Below are 5,434 nucleotides of genomic sequence, written 5' to 3'. Positions count from 1 at the left end.
TATGTCCTCTACAACATTCACTTATGGCTAATTCTTCAAGTTGCATTTTTCTGCTAAGTGAATGTGATCGGACCCTTCCCCCTCTATGCTATACTCAACCCAATCTATTCACAAATTCTTCATGTGCGTTCTATTTGAAACCCGTTCAAAATCTTCACTGTGTCCTTGTCAGCTGAAGTATATGCGAACGAACTTTAAAATTAATCTTATCCAAATTTTTCGGTTTTACCGCTCAATCCGTTCCAGATCCCATGAAAGACTTATCTATTCACCCACGATCTAACAAGATCTCCACTCCTCAGTACGTGGGTGACACATGTCAAGCGAAGGAGAAGGGTTAGGGGCAGGTTCGTCCTAAATCTTTGGGCGAACAGTTTTTCACTGCGACTATAAATACCCCCTCATCCCTTCCTCACTTCCTTTACTCCGCTCGACCGCTCTCTCTCTCGCTCGAGCTCCTCAAACCCTAGCGCCGCCGCTACTCCATCACTGCCGGTGAGGAAGAGCTTCACTGCCTCGACCTCGTTACCGTCGTACTCGCGCCGACCACGGAAATCTTCACTCCGCCACCGCCGTAGCTGTCTTCCTCCGTCAAGTTAGGGTGTGGAAGATCTACATCGACGAACTTCACTGTTCTGCTTCTCAGTTCGTCGTGTTCTTCATCCAGGGTAATTAAAAATTACATTTACTACCCCTTTTGATTCGAAATTTCACAACGAAATCTTCAAAGGTGTTTTATTCTTCAAATCCTCACACACAAAACACCTCACTAGTCATCTGTTCTTGATTCGTTTCTCTAAGCATCATTTTTCTTCAAGATTCCTCAATTGTGTGGATCCTTGATCTATACAACTCTGGAACCTAAGACAAAGAACGCCTAGTGAAATTCTTCAAGGCTCATCTGGTCAAATTCCTCAAACTTGTTCTTTTTGAAAAACCTTCTGAGAACGCATATGACCTCTCCAAATTCCTCACAACTATACTCTGTTCACAGGTACTCATGTCTGCTGCTGAATCACTAGGTTCTCATCAACTTAACTCATTTGCAGCATTCCTCGAAGAAAAGTTGCATACTTCTTCAGAAAATTTGATTGTTCAAATTCCTCATTTGAAGAATATGGCTGATGGTAAGAGGCCGCAGAAAGGAGGAAAGAAGCCTGAGGTCATGACTGCTTTTGAAATACCTAAGGCCATCTATGCTGATTATTGCACACCTGATGAGGCTAAGTACGGAAAAGAAAATAAAAATTAGCGCAAGGTGCGCATACAGAAAATTGAACGGAGATGGGCAAGAGAATGGAGGGAGTACAGATATGTGACTCCAAAATATATGAAGAAATTTGCACTTAATCCTCCATGCCCAAGAGCTCCATTGGCACCTGGCCAAGAAGCTGGCCCCACCAGCATCAAGCATGGTGAGGATTTTCCTGAAGAATGGGCCAAACGCTCAGCTAAGCTGGCAAGACAAGCCAAAGAAGCAGTGAGGAAATTCAATGAAGACTCTGTTGCTGGTACTGCCACTGAGGCCTCTGTCAAGCCAAGAAAATCAATGGCAAAGAAGCCTGCTCACAAGCCAAGTGCTTCACCAACTATGCCCTCACGGCCAAGTTCCTCAGCAATGCCCTCACGGCCAGAATCTTCAAAGCCCTCACGGCCAGAATCTTCAAAGCCCTCACGGCTAGTACCAACTACTGCTCCTCCTCCAAAGTCCTCAGCTACTCCAGCAAAGTCCTCAACACCTGTACATCTGGCCACGTGCCAAAGGACAACAGGCATCTCTATTGCCTCTGGTGCCTCAGCAAGTTCCTCAGCTGCACCAAAATCTTCATCAGGCCCCACTCTATTGAAGACTAAGGCAACGGCTGGTCGAGGTCCTCAGCTAAGTCCAAAGAAGAAACAGGTTGCCTTCCACGTGCCATCTGACGATGAAGCTGATGATGATGAACTTGCAGAAATCATCAGAGACCGACAAGAAAGGGCCGCTAGAGCCAAAGGCACAAATGTGCCACTGCTTTTGGATCCAAGGGCGATCCTTGATTACATTGATCTCTGGCACAAGGATCCAAATACTCCTATGCCTGATTTCAAGTTGACTCCTGGTCAAAGTCACATGCTGACCCATTTCATCACTAAAGAGAAATGGAAATTTGAGAAGGCCGGAAAGATCAAGAAGACTCAGTTCAGAAAAGAGAAGTTCTTGAAGAATAACGTTGTCAATATGACACCTGATGAACTCCTCAAGATCCAAGCTGAAATCAAAACCCTCGGCGATGACTTCAATGCTTACTATGCTGATTGGCAAGGAGCCAAAGTTAGGTTTGTGAAACTGACTGAGAAATTCACAAATGTTGCAGCCCCATCAATACAAGAAATTCCTCATGTTGAAGCATCTGCTCAACCAACTGAAGAACATCCCAGCATCGCTGATGACATTCAGGCTGCTGAAGAAAATGCTAGTTCCGGGGCTGATGACTCCATTCCATCCGCTGAAGAAATTGTCAGGGCATCCACAAGTGGTGCGCCTGAAGAAACTGAAAAAGTCAGGGAGGAAATTCAACCAGAAACCTCAGTTCCATATGCGCCTACACCGACTCCAATTCTTCCATGTGCATTCGATGTGAATAAGACCAAGGCTGCAGAGCGAGCTGCAGTGAAGAAAAGGAAGGCATCCAGTGCTTCAGAATCTTTAGCTCCAAAGAATATGAAGCCTCTGACAAGCTCTATTGAAAATCCAATTGATGTTGTTCCAATTTCCACCATGTCATCAAAGGACCTTGTTCCTTTTGGTGGGGAATATGTGATCCCAAGTGGATCTAATGAAGAACCTCAAACCTGCTGCTTCGTCAGAGCAGGTTGATGAAGAAATTGAAGTGGATGCGATCCCTTCAACACCTATTGCTTCCTCGCAAATGCCTCAGTTCACTGCTGAAGAGGCTGGCGTTAACGAAATTGAAGGTGAAGACGTGGACATTGGCTACACAACGCCCGTGATGAATGATGACTTTTGGGAAAGTCAACACCCCAATACTCCACTCTTCACCCCACTTCAACAAATACCTCAGTCCCCTGCACCAACTGTTCAAATGGGCTCTGAAGAAACTCATCCCACCTCATTTATGCAAGAAGACATTCCAGCCGCTAGTGCTGAAGAAGCTGTTGTTGAACCCTTGAACACGCAACCTGCTACTGAAGAGGAACCAGAAATTCCTCAGCCTGAAGAACCTGAGATTGTGATTCCTGAGGTTGTGATGCAACTCACTGACACTCCAGTGCCCAAGCCAACGGATCCATTTTCAAAGAAGCAAAAGTTCAAGGCTGAAGATTTCTTCAGCGAGCATGTGTTCTTCACTGACTAAAACCCCTATGACTCTGCTCGCATAAGGAAGAGGCGTTTCTTGGACTGCTAGTCAAGAAAATTTCTATTCCTCAGTACTGTTCAACAAAGACAAAGTCTTCGATCATGAACACATTCCTCATGTAGACATGGAGTCTCTACCGTGCTTCGAGCCAGTCCTCAGTGTTCTTCACGATGCTGGATTGCTAAATTTCTGCACTGACATCTGTGACTGGAATGAAGAACTCATTCTTCAATTCTATGCAACGCTGCACATTACAGGAAACTCTGAAGATGTGAATTCATGGGTGTTGGACTGGATGTCTGAAAATACTCACTACAAGGCACCAGCAACTGAATTGCTTCGTGCCCTCCCACTCAGTCCTCCCCTTGACGGTGCTCGTTGTGTCTACAGTGAACCTGAACTTTCAAATCATTTCATGCAAGTGCTGATGAAGCCTTTGAAGCCAGGGCTGGCTCCTCGAACCAAATTCCTCGTCAAGGAATTACTATATGTGCCCCGGACTGTCTATCACATTCTGTCGAAGACAATGAATCCTATCAAAGGCCACGACTCAAATGATGAAGAGGTCGTTGGCATCATGAATAACATGCTTTTCAATATCATTCATGGCGTTCCCGTCAACTTCCATGATTTCTTCATGAGGACTCTGGCGAATATTGCTATGTCACCATTTGAGCCGAAGCCTTATGCACCATGGATTATGAGATTCATCAGGACAAGGGCTTCACTAAATTACAAAGCTGACACTTTGAACCATGGCAGCTACTTGCCCCCGATTGAAGTCCTCAAACAGACATATTCCTCAGCTGATGACAAAGGCAAGGCATCTGTTGTGATAGATGAAGGCATTTGTCCATTGGATGGTCAATTTCGCAAGGCTGCATCCTACTCCACCAATGATGACTCTGCCACACATGACTCTGCCACCAAGAAAAATCCTCAAGCCACAGCTCCCAGGGTGATGACTGATCGTGAGTTACTCCTCAGTCCTCATCAGAAGGTTGATCGCAATCATAAATGGGTCAAGCGTCAGTTTGGTTCAATTCTTCACAACATGACCTCAACACACAATGCTGTGAAGAAAAACCAATACTACCTCCATGAAACCTTCAACCGTACCTGGGCTGTTCTATCTCATGTCTATAGCGCTGCAGATCTGAAGAATATGGGTCTCAAGGAAGAATTTGACTGGTCTGCACCCCCACCAAAGAAGTTCAAGAGGGTCAAAGTCCCTTCCTTGGTGGCCAGCTCCTATTCTTCATCACGCGAGACTGATGAAAATGAAGATTTGGACAACACTGCGGCATGCCCTACTACAACAACCCACCCCAACATCGCTGGCGCTCCTCCATCAACTTGATATTCGTCAGGGGCGTTAGTCCTTAGTTTCGATCCTTTTGGTCATTCGATGACAAAGGGGGAGAAATTTGAGTTAGTCTTCAAGCGGGTCTATTATATGGGTGTTTTTTAGCTAAGTTACAACTCTCATTCTTCTGAAGCTTTATTGGATCGAGTTGTAATCTTAAACCCGATGGTGCCCTGATACTTTTGATGCACTGTGCTTTGATACTCTCGATATGTTATTCTGCATGCTTGTTCCTCATTAATGTTACTGCACGCATGCTGAATTTCATCAGGCACCATATTTCATCATGCATTTCAAATTCTTCATATCATATGTCAAATGCGTGTATGAATTACAAGATATAGGGGGAGATCTCCATGATTCAACTCTTCAAGTGTGCATTGCTTCAAAAGCAAATTCCTCACTATGCACATCTTCAGGGGGGGTTCTTCTATATCTTGCAATCAAATTCCTCAATATCAGTACTTACACTTCACATGTTTATCCCCGTTTAAAACTTAACCTATATTGTCATCAATCACCAAAAAGGGGGAGATTGTAAGTGCATCTAGTGCCCCTTAGTGATTTTGGTGTATTGAAGACTTATAGGTTAAGGGACTAATGCGTTTGTGAGTGTACACAGGTCTATAAGTCTATGAGGAGTTTGATATTTACAGGGAAAGTCGACCCCTAAAAATGGATATCTTCGACTGAAGAATTTGGTATTTCT

The sequence above is a fragment of the Triticum dicoccoides genome, chromosome 7B (genome assembly GCF_002162155.2).
Source record: "Triticum dicoccoides isolate Atlit2015 ecotype Zavitan chromosome 7B, WEW_v2.0, whole genome shotgun sequence".
Classification (NCBI taxonomy): domain Eukaryota; kingdom Viridiplantae; phylum Streptophyta; class Magnoliopsida; order Poales; family Poaceae; genus Triticum; species Triticum dicoccoides.
The sequence above is the reverse complement of the archived record's forward strand: the minus strand, read 5'-3'. Positions refer to the sequence as shown.